The 20,185-nt window shown below is 40.1% G+C and overlaps 1 protein-coding gene and 1 non-coding gene across 3 annotated transcripts in view; one reads left to right on the top strand and one right to left on the bottom strand.

The window, feature by feature from the left end:
• PRKG1 (protein kinase cGMP-dependent 1) overlaps positions 1-20,185 on the top strand; it is a 1,413,309-nt gene that overhangs the window by 352,758 nt on the left and 1,040,366 nt on the right. The gene's annotated exons all lie outside the window — the stretch shown is intronic.
• On the bottom strand, positions 18,138-18,209 carry TRNAC-ACA (transfer RNA cysteine (anticodon ACA)). Its single transcript has one exon. It is a non-coding gene; the product is annotated as a tRNA-Cys (tRNA).

Here is a 20,185-nt window from a genome sequence, read left to right as displayed (position 1 = left end):
CATGGGCTAACATTATGATTGCACATTGATATAGAAAGATATTTAGAGGCCAGCATAGTTCCCAGTAAGTTGCAGTGTGTGTTTGGTGATTGTGAGGGCTACACGTGTGAGGAATTGCTCTTGAGTGATACATAACATTCTTCCCTGTAACTGGTGATCTAGATAGTCTTGGCGGAGAAGGCAATGGCACCCCACTCCAGTACTCTTGCCTGGAAAATCCCATGGACGGAGGAGCCTGGTGGGCTGCAGTCCATGGGATCGCTAGGAGTTGGACATGACTGAGTGACTTCCCTTTCACTTTTCACTTTCATGCATTGGAGAAGGAAGTGGCAACCCACTCCAGTGTTCTTGCCTGGAGAATCCCAGGGACGGGGCAGCCTGGTGGGCTGCTGTCTCTGGGGTCGCACAGAGTCGGACACAACTGAAGCGACTTAGCAGCAGCAGCAGCAGATAGTCTTGGGCACAGTCTAAATTTAAGTAATGTTTGGGAGAAGGGCAAAGACCTTAGATCCTACATCAGACCTTAGGTCCTAAAAGAGAGAAGATTGCTTACTGGATTCTGGCTTTAATACCTGTGTCTGGTTCCCTTCCTAGAAGAGTAGACATTCTGACACAGCATTACAGCTTCATCTCTCTCTTCCCACTTCTTCTTTCCTTTCCAGAGGCTATTTCATCTCATTTTTCACTTTTAATTTTGTAGGTGAATCTCACTACAGAGTTTAAGGACCAGCGTGTCCTAGGTCAGGAAAGGCTAGACCTCAATATAGTGTTTGTTTGTATCCTGATTTCTTAGGGACACAAACCAGGAATAAAGGAATAATCAGAAGAATTTCCTGGGCCTTCCAGTAGGAGAAAGGAGTATTGCTTTTCCTGCACCTTAAATATTGAGATGAAAAGGAAGGGAAACCAATGCTTCCTGCTGCTGATTTAAGGCTTTGGAATATATTCAATCCTTGTCTCACCTGGTAAGTGACACAAACAAGAAGTATAATGAGGTCTAGTCTTTCTGGACCTAGGGCAGTTTAGCCCTCTTCCTCCTCTTCCAGATGAGAAAACTCTGATTCAGATAGTGTAAGAATGCTGTGCAAGGTCACAGAGCAAAGGCATGGTGGAGCCTGAACTTTCACTTGGGTGAGTGTACCTCTCAACCTCCCTCAATGTTTTTTTTTTTTTTTTTTAAACTTTACAAAATTGTATTAGTTTTGCCAAATATCAAAATGAATCCACCACAGGTATACATGTGTTCCCCATCCTGAACCCTCCTCCCTCCCCCCTCCCCATACCATCCAGGTTCAATGTTTTTTTAAAAGCCACACTACTTCCGTCAGTGATCCTGAGAATCTCAGAGCCCCCGTTATCGAAATTCTGCTTTCCCCCCAACTGACCCTTAAAATACTAGAGTTGTCAGGGAAAAAAGAAAAAGAAAAGATAAAAATAATTAAATGAGATGATGTATGTGCACACAATTTATACATTGTAAGGTCTTACCAAAAAATTTATGTATTGACAATAGTTGCAATATGCTCATTTACATAAACTACTCATCAATCACACCTAATTCCCACACAGTATAGTAACAGTTATGTGGCTGATTAAATACACTCCAGATCAACTCTTTTGCAAACTGTTTGAATTATAGCATCAAACTTTCCTCCTTTAGTTTCCAGCTTGATGTATAGCACTTGGTGAACTTGATCACCAACTGACAACTGAAAAACAATTGTGAATAAAAGGAGTAAGCATATCCTCAGAAAAAAAATGGAGAAGGCAATGGCACCCCACTCCAGTACTCTTGCCTGGAAAATCCCATGGACGGAGGAGCCTGGTAGGCTGCAGTCCATGGGGTCACGAAGAGTTGGACACGACTGAGCAGCTTCACTTTCACTTTTCACTTTTGTGCATTGGAGAAGGAAATGGCAACCCACTCCAGTGTTCTTGTCTGGAGAATCCCAGGGACGGGGAGCCTGTTGGGCTGCCGTCTCTGGGGTCGCACAGAGTCGGACATGACTGAAGTGACTTAGCAGCAGCAGCAGCAGAAAAAAAAACGTCAAAGAAGTAAAAGGTAGGCTTATATTTCTGAGCTCCAACCTACTTTCCTCATAGGGACTGAATTTGTGGACGTTGCTACATTTTTATAAACCTTATGTTGTCTGAGGGGCTTCCCTGGTAGCTCAGACAGTGAAGAATCCACCTGCAATCAACATGTTCATCGCAGCACTGTTTATAATAGCCAGGACATGGAAGCAACCTAGATGTCCATCAGCAGATGAATGGATAAGAAAGCTATGGTACATATACACAATGGAGTATTACTCAGCCATTAAGAAGAATACATTTGAATCAGTTCTAATGAGGTGGATGAAACTGGAGCCTATTATACAGAGTGAAGTAAGCCAGAAAGAAAAACACCAATAGAGTATACTAACGCATATATATGGAATTTAGAAAGATGGTAACAATAACCCTGTGTACGAGACAGCAAAAGAGACACTGATGTATAGACCAGTCTTATGGACTCTGTTGGAGAGGGAGAGGGTGGGGAGATTTGGGAGAATAGCATTGAAACATGTATAGTATCATATATGAAACGAGTTGCCAGTCCAGGTTCGATGCACAATACTGGATGCTTGGGGCTGGTGCACTGGGACGACCCAGAGGGATGGTATGGGGAGGGAGGAGGGAGGAGGGTTCAGGATGGGGAACACATGTATACCTGTGGCGGATTCATTTCGATATTTGGCAAAACTAACACAATTTTGTAAAGTTTAAAAAAAAAAAAAAAAAGAATCCACCTGCAATGCAGGGGACTTAAGAAACACAGGTTCGATCCCTGGGTCAGAAAAATCCCTTGGAGAGGAACTGGCAACACACTTTAGTATTCTTGCCTGGAGAATCCCATGGACAGGAGCCTGGCAGGCTACAACCCATGGGGTCACAAAGAGTCGAACACGACTGAGTGACTGAGCACACACATGTCAGAGTCAAGGATGGTCTCTTAAGTTCTCCCTGTGAGAGCAGCCAGCAGCCCATCATTAAGTTCTGTAATTCAGACTCTATGTCCCCACTCGTCTCATGTTTGTGGCCTCGAATTGGTTTCTATTCAAGGCATTTTCCTAAAGTAATTGCAATTACCAGAAAAATTAGGCAAGCAAATATTAACTTGAATGGGATATGGTTTTCAAACTACATTACAGTATAGAACAGTTTGTAATGAAACTCTGCCTACTACCATTTAAATTGATTAGGAGAAATGAGTGCTCGTCTCTTAACATTCTGGTATCTTCTTTCAAAATACTGTGCTAATAAAGGAACTTTTTAAATGGGAAAAATGAGTAATTTATCTTTAGATTTAATAATGAGATACAGAAGAATAAATGGTCATTGGTGATCTGCCAACAGATTCACAATCGTAGTATGTTGTGGAATGTGACCACTCACGGGCACGCACGCTCATGTTCACAGTTGTGTCCGTCTCTGTGACCCCAGGGACCGTAGCCTGCCAGGCTCCTCTGTCCATGGGGTTTTCCAGCCAAGAATACCAGAGTGGGTTGCCACTTCCTATCCAGAGAATGTTTTGATTCAGGGATCGAATACCTGTCTCCTGCGCTGGAGGATTCTTTACCGTTGAGCTACCTGGGAAGCATGATTAGTCCTGTGAGAGGCAGTTGCTGATAGTGGACATATATAGGACAAAGAAGCAAAGGTAATAGGTGCTGTTTATTCTAATAAAGTGTGCTTTAAGCAAGTTCATGTTAAAGGTTATAAAAGAATACGAAGGTTTTTAAAAGGAAATATGTGAACGTAGTATCTTCATGGGAGAGTGGGGCATTTTGATCACTAATTCAAAATGTTATTGATATGAGAGCCTGTTTCTTGAGTTCTTCTATATTTTGAACTCAGGCCAGGTGCTATTTATCCCTCTTAGTCCTTAAAGTATCCCTATAAGAAAACACAGCTTGGATTATCAAAGCCATTTGTCCAAGACTACACAGTCAGGAAATGGCAGAGATCATATTCAATTCCAGGTCAATTTCAATGCTATTTCCACTCTCCTAGAAGTTTTGAATACATATATGGTGTTGTAAGGAATTACATATGAGGATAGTTTAAGCACAGAGATTTAAGAGAAAGCTATACAATTTGATGAAGATGAGCATTTTGGTCAAGAGTGAGAAGTGATGAAATAATGTGTAGAAAGGTCCTGTTTGGGAGAAGGCAATGGCACCCCACTCCAGTACTCTTGCCTGGAAAATCCCATGGACAGAGGAGCCTGGTAGGCTGCAGTCCGTGGGGTCCCTAGGAGTCGGACATGACTGAGCGACTTCACTTTCACTTTTCACTTTCATGCATTGGAGAAGGAAATGGCAACCCACTCCAGTGTTCTTGCCTGGAGAATCCCAGAGACGGGGGAGCCTGGTGGGCTGCCATCTATGGGGTCTCACAGAGTCAGACACAACTGAAGTGACTCAGCAGCAGCAGCAGCAGTAGCAAGATCCTGTTTGGATAACTCATTTGTCTTCATCTGAACTGCGTCTTCAAGGTTTTCATCTCACACTTAATTTGATTTTTCCCCTAAATTAGATACAACTGGATTTTCCCTCCATATAAGGAATAGATGTTTTCTGTCAGTCACAGGAGCATCAGTGAAAATACTAATCAGTAGCTTTCATAGAATACTTACTCTATGGGTTAATAATAGTTTGTCTAATAATAGTTTGTCTATATTTCCAGTGAACTTTGAAGTTTGTTTCATTTTAAACCTGTATAGAAAATCTGAGACAGATTATCCTTAGGAACCTTATTTGAATGCCCCTTTGGGTAAAGTATATGAAGAGAGTCTGAGAGGTAATGTATAAAAATAATACTTTGATGGATTAAAAAAAAACTAGAGAACTAATTGTGATGATTCATATGAAATCAGTATGTGCATTCTTAAAGCTAAAAATATGTGGTTTTGTTACTTTAAAGAGTTCTTATATCTATGGACTGTTTAGTTCTTTCTAAAGACATAGGTGGGCAAAACTGAATTGCAATGCCAGTTATTGCTGATGCCTTAGAATTCAAGACATTCTAGCAAATATTAATACAGTTCAAAAGTCCTTTTTGAGGTCTCTTATAGAAAACTTTGAGCAACAGTCACCAACTCATGACATGGCTTTTTTATTCTGTATCAAGCTTGGGGAATTGTACAAAATGAGTGGGTAGTCAAACATCTTTTGAGCTCGGTGCGTGAAATATACTCCCGACTTTATTTGACAGCTGAGAGATCTTCCCACATGCAGTCTGCAACCCCAGGTGGAAGAAGCTGGTGATCTCCATTGATGGGGTCAGCCAATAGGTGTGTGGCTGTGGGCTATAATTTACTAGGTGTGGAAAGGTCCCTTTGCCTCCAAGAGGTTAACTTCCTCCTCCTCCCTTCTGCTCTGAGGGTATCAATAGGATTGAAATTTTAATAGTCAAACTAGACTTTAGATTCATATTTAACTTACCTTTGTTCTCTGAGCACCGGCTGTGTACCCAACTACTGAGGGATTTTATTATGTATATGATACATATGTTTATACATAATGTTTAATTTTTGTAAGAACACTTTCTCCTATTATGACCCACCAGCCACAAATATTTTATTTTATTTTTATTATTTTTTTAAATTTTATTTTATTTTTAAACTTTACAATATTGTATTGGTTTTGCCAAAAAAGCCAATTGAGACTTCCATACATGTAAAAATAATGTGGTGTTCAAGAGAGAAAATGTGTAAATGATTTACCAGTACCTGCTTTGAATATGAGTGGCCCCCAAGTTTTATTGGAAAGGCAGGGGCTACGTCTTACTCATCTTCATTTCACTCTTCTAACCACACACACACACACACACACACACACACACAGATAACCTTGGCTCTCAGTGTGTGTGAATGACATTAAATAAGGATAACATATGCTAAACAGGATGAATGGTGACGTGTTAAAGTGATTGAAAGAAAAAACAACGAAAACCTAAGAAAGAGAGAAAACAGAGCAATGAGGAAGCCAGGACAGGCAAGACATCAAGCATGCAGAGCAGGCACCATGGGATGCTCCTAGGGAGGGAAGTCAAGGATAACCTGATTTCTGTTCTGATGATTGCCACTCCTGTGACCATGCTTCTCATTAGCAGTCCCCTGTTGCTTAACCATCTATCAATGTCTCCTTCGCCCCACAGAGTACGGTTGGCTTCTGTAGCCTGCTCGTGCCAGAGTCTTCCTGACCTGACTGTGTATCCCTCCAGCACACCTGTTCCACCCTCTAATCAACAGGCTCTCCCCTGCCATGGCCCTCTGAGCCTGCCATTCTTCTCATCCTGCTTAATGATCCCACCAAGCCAGCCCAAAATGTCCTCTGCAGATCCTTCTCTAATATAATCCCTTTCTACTCTGTGCTGTGACACCTCATACATGCTTTATATTATGGCTTATTTGAGCCAATATTTCCAATTGTAAGTTTGCCTGACTGTATTCTCCCTTGGCCTGAGAGCACTTTGGGGAGAGTTATTAAATGTACTTACTTACGTTTGCTCATTCAGACTCTGGGCACAGTAGGCTTTCAGTACATATCTGTTGGATGAGTACAAATATGGAAATTTTTGTCTCTTAGCAGTCAGTCCTTTTTCTAACTTTCTGAAGATAAGGTACCATAAGAATCTGGGTAAGTTTCTTACTTTTCCAGATATCTAAGTGCCTCCCTCAGCGGCATAGTGTAAGGATTAAATGAGATTGTATATATAAAACATTTAGCATAGTGTCAAGTTGTTGGTAAGAACCCAGTTAGTATTGGCTAACATGTGAGAGTTGGAGCGCCGAAGAATTGATGCTTCTGAACTGTGGTGTTGGAGAAGACTCTTGAGAGTCCCTTGGACTGCAAGGAGATCCAACCAGTCCATCCTAAAGGAGATCAGTCCTGGGTGTTCTTTGGAAGAAGTGATGCTAAAGCTGAAACTCCAGTACTTTGGCCACCTGATGTGAAGAGTTGACTCATTGGAAAAGACTCTGATGCTGGGAGGGATTGGGGGCAGGAGGAGAAGGGGATGACAAGGATGAGATAGCTGGATGGCATCACCGACTCAATGGACATGAGTTTGAGTGAACTCCAGGAGTTAGTGATGGACAGGGGGGCCTGGCGTGCTGCAATTCATGGGGTCGCAAAGAGTTGGACACGACTGAGCGACTGAACTGAACTGAAAATCATAGTATTGCAAGTTTTACAATATAGTTAAGTTTTTAAGATTATAATGAAAAGTGGTATATGGTAAGGATCATTCATACTATGAAAATACCAAATAGGATCTTATAAAGGCAAGCTGGAATCAGTGAAAAGTTACAAAGTTGGGTGGAGTAGGGAAGCCAGAGGAAAATTCCATCAAAGGAGAATAATTAGCACCAAATGAGAGGATATAAGAAGACTTTCATTAAATATTTTCTCTTGTAAAAATTGTTGAATAAAGGGGAAGCCTGAGAATATTCTGTTTAAACAAGCTGGAATTCTTTATTATTTTGTGGAAGTTCTATGCATAAGTTGACATATTTTGAATTCGAGGCCATCTTGACAAATTGCTTAAAATTTGTACTTAAATTTTTTTCTGTTGACTTTATTACAGAAGTCTTACACTTTTGACTTGCTTTCATTTTGTCTAAGTCAGGACACATTCCATGCTAGTTAAATAATTTCTGTAACAACACTTCATGCAGTACTGCTTGCTAACTAAAATATGATCCTTGCCATTTCTTGCTATGAGCATGCACCATGGGAATCTTGAAAGTTTTGATAAAGTACACAGTGTCCATCTAGTCAAAACTCTGGTTTTTCCAGTAGTCATGTATGGATGTGAGAGTTGGACCATAAGGAAAGCTGAGCACTGAAGAAATGATGCTTTTGAACTGTAGTGTTGAAGAGGACTCTTGAGAGTCCCTTGGACTGCAAGGAGACCAAACCAGTCAATCCTAAAGGAAATCAGTCCAGAATGTTCATTGGAAGGACTGATGCTGAAGCTGAAACTCCAATACTTTGGCCACCTGAAGCAAAGAACTGACTCATTGGAAAAGACCCTGATGCTGGGAAAGATTGGAGGCGAGAGGAGAAGGGGGTGACAGAGGATGAGATGGTTGGATGGCATCACCAACTCTATGGACATGAGTTTGAGTAAGCTCCAGGAGTTGGTGACGGACAGGGAGGCCTGGAATGCTGCAGTCCATGGGGTTGCAAAGAGTCGGAGTTGGCTGGAACTGAACTCAAGTTAGTGACTGAACTGAACACAGTGTCAAAATTGGCTTCTACCAAATTCCTGTGAATTCTGAATTTTCTTCTTTGAAATCTTTCTAGGTAGCTCAACATTCTCTTCTTCTGCCCTTTGTTTCTTTGAAGGAGATTTTGAGCGCTTAAGTGGCTATTATCAGCTGATTAGAGGACTTGGGCCAAGTCTGTGCGGTCATTTCTGCTTCCTTGTTATCTGTTGCTGAATGGGAATCACTACGAAGCTCTACTACTCCAGGGAAAGAGTGTACAGATAAATGAAATGACATGTTTGAACTATTTTATATATCCCCAGAAGAAAGGAACCAAGAACATCATTCTTCGATCTAGTTAACAGTTTCTGGCTCTGTGCTGTTGGTTAATTTGTGGTGCTGTTTCTGATTTTCCTTTCCTCCAGTCCCATGGACTACCATCCACATAATGCCACTGTTTTAGATACGTGAAGCCAGTGAACTGACAGGGATTCTTAGTCATAGTCATCAGACAATATATGTCTTTTAGAAGCTTTGAACTGAGTCATTCTTGCTTTTCGTTCATAGTCATATCTGACTTTTTACAATTTTATGGACTGTAGCATGCCAGGCTCCTCTGTCCTCCACTGTCTCCCAGAGTTTGCTCAGATTAATGTCCATTGAGTCTATGGTGCTATGTAACCATCTCATCCTCTGCTACCCCCTTCTCCTTTGACTTCAGTCTTTCCCAGCATTAGGGCCTTTTCCAAGGAGTTGGCTCTTTGCATCAGGTGGCCAGGATAACGGAGCTTCAACTTCAGCATCAGGCCTTCCAGTGATATTCAGGGCTGATGTCCTTTAAGATTGAACTGAAGATAGAGTTTAAGTGTCTCTCTGGGATTTATTTTTCAGGCATCTGCCTACTAAAATGGGTTGACTGTCTCCCTAATCACTGCGTGTATGCTCAGTCACTCAGTCATGTGCACCTCTTTGCAACCCTGTGGACTGTAACCCACTAGGCTCCTCTGTCCATGGTATTTTTCAGGCAAGAATACTGGAGTGGGTTGCCATTTCCTCCTCCAGAGAATCTTTCTGACCCATGGATCAAACTGGCATCTCCTGCAACTCCTGCATTGACAGGCAGATTCTTTACCACTGAATCACTACCTTCTCATAAAATGAAACAAGTGTTCAAATAACCATGGCTTTACATATTTTGCAAAGTTGAAAAGGGAAATTTGCCTATCTAGTGACTAAAGTAAATAGCTTCAGAAATAAAACAAAAGGCAAAGATGTATTTTATAACTCACCATTCTATCCTGAAATACTTGGGAGTGAATCTTTTCTTCTAACAGGTTTAGTTACTGACATAAGTGATTTAGCAATAAATCGAATATAATTGGATCCTAAGTACCTGCAGGTACAATTTGACCTGAGTTGTTTATTTCAATAACAGAAGAAAGCACTTCACCTTGTCTGCAGCTTGACTGCATTTTCTGGGAAGCAGATCAGGTCAAATGCTTCAGAAGAATGCTTTCTCTGGAAGAAGATGTCCTTTTATCTCAGAAATATTTAGTGGGATTTAATAAAAACATTTTAATTTTTTTGTATATATGGTACAATTCAGTGCTTCAACAAGCACTGATTGGGAGGCTGTGGACATAAGCTTGTATTACATAGTCTCTGAGTCACATGTACCTCAATATTGCCCAGTTTTAGCTGTATAATTTGGAGAAGGCAATGGCACCCCACTCCAGTACTCTTGCCTAGAAAATCCCATGGATGGAGGAGCCTGGTTGGCTGCAGTCCATGGGGTTGTGAAGAGTCGGACACGACTGAGTGACTTCACTTTCACTTTTCACTTTCATGCATTGGAGAAGGAAATGGGAACCCACTCCAATGTTCTTGCCTGGAGAATCCCAGGGATGGCGGAGCCTGGTGGGCTGCCATCTATGGGGTCGCACAGAGTCAGACACGACTGAAGCGACTTAGCAGCATCAGCAGCAGCAGCTGTATAATTAGAAGTAAGTTAATTCTAATTATACTTGTAATCCTCTAAGGCTCAGTTAGCTCATCTGTAAAATGGAGTTAATAGTGTAAGTTTTTATAGAGCAAGATTAAATGAGATAATGGATGAAACATGCTTTGCATAGTACCTGGCACTTAGAAAGCATGCACTATTTACTGTATTTGTTATTATCTAGAGAGTTAATGAAATTACTTCTGTCTGGAGACTCTGTGAAACTTAATCATAATTAAAAATATGTAGAATAAATGCTAGTAAACCACAATATGGAGAGTCTTAGGAAATCTCCCATTGCATTAAATTCTGTTTTTTTATAGCAAGCCTTTGCAACTCATTAGAGCTTTCCAGGGAGAAGGCAATGTCAACCCACTCCAGTACTCTTGCCTGGTAAATCCCATGGACGGAGGAGCCTGGTGGGCTGCAGTCCATGAGGTCGCTAGGAGTCAGACACGACTGAGCGACTTCACTTTTACTTTTCACTCTCATGCATTGGAGAAGGCAATGGCAACCCACTCCAGTATCCTTGCCTGGAGAATCCCAGGGACGGGGGAGGCTGGTGGGCTGCCGTCTATGGGGTGGCACAGAGTCGGACACGACTGAAGCAACTTAGCAGCAGCAGCAGCAGAGCTTTCCAGGTGGCTCAGTGCTGAAAAATCCACCTGCTAATACAGGAGACTTGGATTTGATCCCAGGGTTGGGAAGATCTCCTGAAGGAGGAAACCGCAATTGACTCCTGTATTCTTGCTTAGAGAATCCCATGGACAGAGGAGCCTGGCAGGCTACAGTCCATGGGGTCACAAAGAGGCAGACGTGACTTAGCAACTGAGCACATATGTGCAATTCAGTATATCTCAGCACATCTCACTTGAAGTAGCCTCATTTCAAGCCCTTACTAACTCCATGAAGCTGCCATATTGAATACAATCATCACCTTTGAGCTCTCAGTTGAGTAATTCTTTATCTGGAGATGAACTCAGCTGGAAAGAGAAACTCGGCTTTGCTTGTCATTCCTGAGGCCAGTGACAGCTGTGCTTTTCTCTGTTACTGAAAGAAGCTTCGGTGTCAATATTAGAAAAAAGCAACACACATTTCTCACCCTGAGAGAGTCAACCTGAATAAGTACGGCCAATCACTCTTTTCCTTACCTTTGTGTAAATCTGGAAAGTGCTTCGTTCTTTAGTTTGACATGACCCTGGTCTCCAGAACGTGAAAAATACAACAAAACTGCCTGCCTTTGAATATAATAAAGCTGTCTTTCCTGGTCCAAGGACTTATTGCCTGGGCAATAGTGTGGTTCTTATTGTAGTGCTCAGGACAGCAAAGAATATATAGACAAAAGAAGAAAATAATAGCAAAAGAATCCACCTACCTGCCAACATTTTCTAAAGGCCAACTGTGTGTCAGGATGTGTGTTAAGTCTTATACACACATCATCAAAATCAGTGGAATATAGTATTTTTAAAGCCATATCTTCTAAAAATTTATAGGGAAAAGCCCACTTATGTAGATGAGCTATTTGAAAGCTAAGGTCAAGCATTATTTTATTTCTTAAAAGCACCTTAGATACAATGGTGTGCAGTTAAGTCTTGGACCTTATCAGGCAGAGTTTTTTATTAAACATCTTTCTTCTTACTCCTAAAGGCTCATAAATACACTAAGTATGCCTTTTCCTTATGCTGTTCCTAACAACTCGATGTTGTTATTTTAATCAGATCAGATCAGATCAGTCGCTCAGTCATGTCCGACTCTTTGTAACCCCATGAATCGCAGCACGCCAGGCCTCCCTGTCCATCACCAACTCCCGGAGTTCACTGAGACTCACATTCATTGAGTCAGTGATGTCATCCAGCCATCTCATCCTCTGTCATCCCCTTCTCCTCCTGCCCCCAATCCCTCCCAGCATCAGAGTCTTTTCCAATGAGTCAGCCCTTCGCATGAGGTGGCCAAAGTACTGGAGTTTCAGCTTTAGCATCATTCCTTCCAAAGAAATCCCAGGGCTGATCTCCTTCAGAATGGACTGGTTGGATCTCCTTACAGTCCAAGGGACTCTCAAGAGTCTTCTCCAACATCACAGTTCAAAAGCATCAATTCTTTGGCGCTCAGCCTTCTTTACTAAAAAAATATTTATTGAACTGTTACTGTGCAGCAGACATGACATAAAGACTTTCTATATATTATCTCATTTAATCCCACAAAACCCTAGATAATAGATACTATTTTTATATTACATATGGAAAAAAATAGATACTGAGTGAAATTAACAATAAAACCAACAAGCAAGACCTCTCCCATTATCACACAGATAATAATTGACAGAGGTGAGATTCCAGTTCAGGTCTGTCCAGCACCAAATCCTTGACCTATACATTAACCTACACCGCATAGAGTTATTTAGGTAATTAATGCCTCATGACAGGTGCATTTTTATGTAAGAAAGTATAGGCACATTACACTTCCCTGAATACACACACACACACACACACACACACAAATATACTATATATATATGGAAGGTCTTTTGTGAGCATTCTATTAAAAAGCACAGTATTATTATGATGTGATATATTTGTGTATAACACAGTTATAATTACCTTTTTATCTGTTATGGAAAAATATTTAGATTATTTAGATTGAGACAAGAAGCTCTCACCATAGCTAACACTAAACTTATTTAGTTAAGTATCAATTAAAAGTGCAGCCTCTAGAATCAGATAACCTAGGTTAAAATTCTAGCACATATCAATTCCCACTTGGTGAGTAATCAGAATCAATTTATTTAACTTCCCTAAACTAGTTTTCTCATCTATAAAATGGAAATAACAACAGCTGTGCTGTATGCTTAGTCATTCAGTTGTGTCTGACTTTTTGAGACCCCACAGACTGCAGCCTCCCAGGCTTCTCTGTCCATGGGGATTCTCCAGGCAAGAATACTGGAGTGGGTTGACACGCCCTCCTCCAGGGGATCTTCCCAACCCAGGGGTCAAAACCAGGTCTCCTGCGTTGCAGGCAGGTTTTTTATTCCCTGAGCCACCAGGAAAGTCCAATAGTAGACTTTGATGAGGACTAAATGAGTTAGGTATATAAAACACTAGGTCCATGAATGTTAGCTTTGTTATTGTAATGATTAAGCTTGCATCTATTTTTGACTTCAACAAAATGCCAACAATCCTTAGAAGAGAATGCTTTTATCCTTTATTTTTTAGAGAAGGGGGGTAATGCTATTTGCCAGATACTGATTTTGATTTCACAGTAATCTGTGGAAACTGCTGGCTCCTCTCATCTTGTGTCACAGGTCAAGAACTGTCCACCTACACTTGATATTTGTGGCTTGCACTTAAGTTACTGGGATTGCCTAAAATCATGTGACCTGAGGCAGTTGAATAGACATACAATTATATGTTTCTATTACAGGACTAAGATCCTTATCTGAAAGGTAATAGTCTGTAAATTCTCAATTTATTTTACATTCACACTTTAAATTAGTTGTGAACACTGGTAAAAGTTTAAATGCAACTACTGACCTCATTTCAGTTTTCAAGTCAACTCGCATATTTTTGAAGTGACAGCACTTATTAGATAACAGAGTTATTGGTTTATCAACGTGGGTCTGGATATGAGGTCTGGCGTTCCTCTGACTCCTTAAATTTCTCCAGCCACACATTTCTGAAGATTATAGAATATATGAGTAAATAGGTTTCTGGGACGTAACCACTCCAGTTCTGAAGTAATTTTTCTTTATTAATATCCTGAAGATTATTAAATTAATGGGAACAAAATAGTCAAGTAATTACTCCAGAGATCCTGAAAGATACAATTTAGGTTTGCAACCTTTGTCTTTGAAAAAAACTGGGTAAATGTATTTCTTTATACCTGAGCAAGAAGAGACTGACTAGAGTTAAAAACAAAAGTTACTTTCAACATGAAGCTTTATCATAACCTAAGCCTCTACTTACTGACTTTCATGTGAGCTAGAAGAATAACTTTCCTGGTGCTTTTTCCTTTATGCATATGTTATTGTGTTGAGTCACTTAAATATCTGCAGTCTTCACTGTAAATTAAAAACATTGCCTTCTTACAAAAAGTTAGAATTATTGCGTGGAATCAAAGAATTAATAAAAACTATACTCAATGTTCTGTAATAATTTATTAGGGAAACTATTCTGAAAAATAATATATATGTATATAACTGAATCATTTGGCTGTACCTGACACTAATATAACCATTATAAATCAACTATACTTCAACAAAAGAAAAAAAAACAGAAAAAAAATTATTAAAATATTTTAAAATATTTGCAATCGTATTACTTTGGCCAGCTTTCTTATTTTCTTGCAAATAAATGTGTTCACTTCATATGTTCTGTTGCCCATAAAATGTGTTTACTACTCTGAAACATGCATGCTCAGTCGTATCCGACTCTTTGAGATCTTATGGACTGTAGCCTGCCAGGCTCTTCTATCCATGGGATTCTCCAGGCAAGAATACTGGAGTGGATTGCCACTTCCTACTCCAGAGGATATTCCTGATTCAGGGGTCAAATCGACATCTCCTGCTACTCCTGCATTGGAAGGTGGATTCTTTACCACTGGCCCACCTGGGAAGAGCAGAGGACAATTACTAATAGTTTCAGAAAGAATGAAGCAGCTGGGCTAAAGTGGAAACAGCGCTTAGTTGTGGACGTGTCTGGTGGTAAAAGTAAGTCTGATGATGTAAAGTACAATATTGTGTTGAATCTGGAATGTTAGGTCCACGAATCAAGGTAAATTGGACATGGTCAAGCAAGGTTGAACATCAACATCTTAGAAATAAGTGAACTAGAACGGACAGGAATGGGTGAATTTAATTTATATGAACATTATATCTGCTACCATGGGAAAGAATCCCTTAGAAGAAATGGAGTAGCCCTCATAGTCCACAAAAGAGTCTGAAATGCAGTAATTGGGTACAAGGTCAAAAACGACAGAATAATCTTGGTTCATTTCCAGGGCAAACCATTCAACATCACACTAATCCAAGTCTATGCTCCAATCACTAATGCCATAGAAGCTAAAGTTGACCTGTAAGACCTCCTAGAACTAACACCAAAAAAAAAAAAAAAAAGATGTATTTTTCATCATAGGAGATTAGAAAGCAAAGTTGGAGGTCAAGAGATACTCAGAATAACAGACACGTTTGACCTTGGAGTACAGAGTGAAGCAAGGCAAAGGCTAACAGGGTTTTGTCAAGAGAACACCCTGGTCATAGCAAACACTCTTTCCAACAACCCAAGAGATGACTCCACACATGAACATCACCAGATAGTTAATACTAAAAAAAGATTGATTATGTTCTTTGCAGCCAAAGATAGAGAAGCCCTATACAGTCAGCAAAAACACAACCAGGAACTGACTGTGGCTCAGACCATGAGCTCCTTGTTGCAAAATGTGGGCTTAAATTGAAGAAATTAGGGAAAACCACTAGGCCATTCAGTATTACCCAAATCAAATCCCTTATGGTTATACAGTGGAGGTGATGAATAGATTCAAAGGGTTAGATTTGGTAGACAGAGTGCCTGAATAACTATGTACAAAGATTCATAACATTGTACAGGAGGCAGTGACCAAAACCATTCCCAAAGAAAAAGAAATGCAGTAAGGCAAAGCTGTTGTCTGAAGAGGCTCTACAAATAGGTGAGGAAAGAAGAGAAGTGGAAGGCAAGGGAGAAAGGGAAACGTTTACCAAACTGAACGCACAGTTCCAGGGAATGACACGGAGAGATAAGAAGGCCTTCTTAAATAAGCAATGCAAAGAAGTAGAGGAAAACTATAGAAAAGGGGAACACTAGAGATCTCTCCAAGAAAACAAGATATCAAGAGAACATTTTGTGTAAGGATGGGCACAATAAAGGACAGAAATGGTTTGGACCTAACAAAGCAGAAGGAATTAAGACGAGGTGGCGAGAAGACACAGAAAAACTACACAAAAATAAAACCTAACAACAACAACAACAGAAATAAACAGCAGTCTTAACGACCCAGATAACCACAGTGGTCTGTTCCCTCACCTGGAACTGAACATCTTGGAGCGTGAAGTCGAGGGATCCTTAGGAAGCATTACTATGAACAAAGCTAGTGGAAATGACATAATTCCAGCTGATCTGTTTAAAATCCTAAAAGATGATGTTTCATTCATTGAATGAAGACCTGCATTCAATATCAGCAAATTTGGAAAACTCAGCAGTGGCCATAGCACTGGAAAAAGTCAGATTTCATTCCAGTTGCAAAGAAGGGCAATGTCAAAGAATGTTCAAACTACCATGCAACTGCTCCCTTCACGTGCTAGGAAGGTTATGCTCAAAATCTTTCAAGCTAGGCTTCAATAATATGTGAACCAAGAACTACCAAGATATACAAGTTGTATTTAGAAAAGGCAGAGCAACAAGAGATCAAATATTCAATATTCATTGGATCATGGAGAAGGCAATGGAGTTCCAGAAAAAACATCTACTTCTGCTTTATTGACTATGCAAAGCTTTTGGGTGGATCACAGTGAACTGTGGAAAATTCCTAAAGATAGGAGTACAAGACCACCTTATCTGTCTCCTGAGAAACCTGTATGCAGGTCAAGAAGCAATGGTTAGAACTGGACATGGAACAACTGACTGGTTCAATATTGGACTGGAGTATGACAAGGATATATATTGCCACCCTCTTTATTTAACTTATAAGCAAAGTACATCATGTGAAATGCTGGGCTGGATGATGAATCACAAGCTGGAACTGAAGATTCCTGGGAAAAATATCAACAACTTCAGATATGCAGATAATACCACTCTAATGGCAGAAAGTGAAGAGGAACTAAAGAGCTTCTTGATGAGAGTGAAAGAGGAGAGTGAAAAAATTTCCTTGAAATAATATGAAAAAATTTAAGATCAATGCTACTGGTCCAATCTCTTAATGCAAGTAGAAGGATAAAAAGTGGAAGCAGTGACACATTTTATTTTCTTGGGTTCCATGATAACTGGGGATGGTGCTGCAGCCATGAAATTCAAAGATACTTGCTCCTTGGAAGGAAATACAGCATATTAGAAAGCAGATATATCACTTTTTCAATAAAGGTCCATATAGTGAAAGCTATAATTTTTGTGGTAGTCCTGTATGGATGTGAGAGTTGAACCATAAAGAAAGCTGACCATAAAGAAAAATTGATGCTTTCAAATTGTGGTGCTACAGAAAACTCTTGAGAATCCCTTGTACTGCAAGGAAATCAAATCAGTTAATCCTAAAGGAAATCAACTCTGAATATTCATTGAAAGACTGATGCTGAAGCTGAAGCTCTTTTACTTTGGCCATCTGATGCAAAGAACTGAATCATTTGAAAAGACCCTGATTCTGGGAAAGATGAAGGCAAAAGGAAAAGGGGGCAGCAGAGGATGAGATGGTTAGATATTATCATCAACTCAATAGACATGTGTTTGATAGGAGATAGTGGAGGACATAGGACCCTGGCATGCTGCAGTCCATGGAGTCACAAAAAGTCAGACATGACTTAGTGAATGAACAATAATGATATTCTAAGACATTATAAGAAAATTAACATAAGAATGAATAATGCATCTGAATCTTATGGACTGTTTATCATCTAATGGAGAACCTAAAGAAACATAGCCTAGCTCATGAAAAGTAACATCTGTTGTTGTCAAATTAAAAATTAAATTAATCAAGATGGCCAAAAATGTAGGTTTCTTAACTAAATGAGTGAGTAGTGAAGTCGCTCAGTTGTGTCTGACCCTTTGCAACCCCATGGACTGTAGCCCACCAGGCTCTTGCATCCGTGGGATTCTCCAGGCAAAAGTACTGGAGTGGGATGCCATTTCCTTCTCCAGGGGGATCTTCCCAACCCAGGGATCGAACCTGGGTCTCCCGCATTGTAGGCAGATGCTTTACCGTCTGAGCCACCAGGGAAGTCCCAAGTAACTAAGAACTCTTCCTTAAACTGGCTTGTTTCAATGTGCTTTTAGATTGTTACTGTGGCCTAATGAGTGCTTTTGAAGTATAATACTGAAGAGGAAATATAAAAAGGTCATGGTTGTCATGCATTGTAATTATAATCACCTACAAATATTTACTGAACATCTACTGTGAACAAGGCCCTCCAGTAAATGCAATCATGCCCTCAAATAAATATTCCTGTGGTAAACATTTTGTGACATGAAATATTAATGAAAGGGAAGATTTTCCTCCTCAAAATGGATAGATGTCTATTAAGTCCATTAAAGTAGTGTGAACAAATATGAAAACATGTCTGGTAGGCTTTGGAAGATTTTTTAAAAGGTTTGTCCATCCTTGCTAGACCCATCTTGAAGTGCTTGAAAAAAAATTTTTTTTCAGGAAAAGAAAAATGAAAAATAATACATTACCGAAAATCACAAGAGTTCTGTGGGAGAAAACATATGCAGTAGTGCCCACAATAAACAAGGTTTTAACCTGGGAAATGAACCAGGTTATGTAACCTGGTGGAGGACCTTGACTGCTCCCAATTCAAATTTCCAATTGAAGAAAATGTGTGTTAAATTGAAAAAGGTGAAGATCAGCTCTTTAGAGCATTTTAGTAATTTTTAGTTTAGCTCTGATGAATATATTTCAAAGGCCAAAACTTAGGTAAAGTTAAGAACTGTTGAAGGGACAGTTTTGATCAGAGGAAGACTATGTGAGGATAAACAACTCATGAAGGTGAACGTTAGCTAGTGGAAAAGAAAATGAAGATCGTGTTAAGTCAGTGACTGTAGGTGAACTCTGGGACTTCCTTTCACAGCTTATGCAGAGGGGGAGAGAGTGAGTTTCTGTGGATCTACTCTTTCTACCGCTGAGTCAGTGCAGATTCTTTATCCACATGATCTCACTGACCCTAACCATTAGCGTCTCTGCCAAAATCTGAGAAGAGGTGAAGGCTTGTTCTCCTGGTGCCTTGTGGAAAGAGCTCTAGGTTCCACGTCACCCAGGAGGCCTGTGGCTGGGCTCTGTGCCATTCCCATCACTAGGCGGTGGGACAGGGGCCAGCAGTAGTTAGCATGTACCCAGTACCAACTAAATGCAGAGAGCTCTAAGCTTTTTCATGAGTTATCTTCTTTACCTCACAATGATAGTTATTGTCCCATCTTACAGATGACAGACATTGCTGAGGTTCAGGAGGTTATATAACTTTCCCAAAGCCACACAGTGGTTGACCTTATGGTCTTACTTAAACGTAGCATATTTTTAACCACTATGTCAAAGCCACTTCTTAAAGCTGATGGTGTAAGTTCATCAAGTATTCAGGCAGATGGGTTCAGCCCAAATAACCTGGGCTTTGGAGACAGTGTGGGCTCAAATCCCATCTTTTGCACCTACTTAGTTTCAAACTTACAGTATCTAACTCAATCTTGAGTACTGGTTTTCTTAATTTCTGTAAAAGTAATAAAAATAGCTAAAATTAAGTGCTTACTATATATCAGATGCTACTCCAAATATATTGTGAATGAACTCAGTACTCTTGACAATACAATTATGAGATAGATACTATTGTTATCATCAGTTTTATTTTTTTATTTTCCTTTATTTTTTTAAATTTAAATTTATTTATTTTAATTGGAGGCTAGTTACTTTACAGTATTATATTGGTTTTGCCATACATCAACATGAATCCGCCACAGGTGTACATGTGTTCCCAATCCTGAACCCCTCCTCCCACTTCCCTCCCCATACCATCCCTCTGGGTCATCCCAGAGCACCAGCCCCAAGCATCCTGTATCCTGCATCGAACCTGGACTGGCGATCCATTTCATATATGATATTCTACATGTTTCAATGCCATTCTCCCAAATCATCCCACCCTCTCCCTCTCCCACAGAGTCCAAAAGACTGTTCTATACATCTGTGTCTCTTTTGCTATCTTGCATACA

Source organism: Bos javanicus, chromosome 26, assembly GCF_032452875.1.
Source record: "Bos javanicus breed banteng chromosome 26, ARS-OSU_banteng_1.0, whole genome shotgun sequence".
In the NCBI taxonomy this organism is placed as follows: Eukaryota; Metazoa; Chordata; class Mammalia; order Artiodactyla; family Bovidae; genus Bos; species Bos javanicus.
This window is presented reverse-complemented; position numbering and strand designations above follow the sequence as displayed.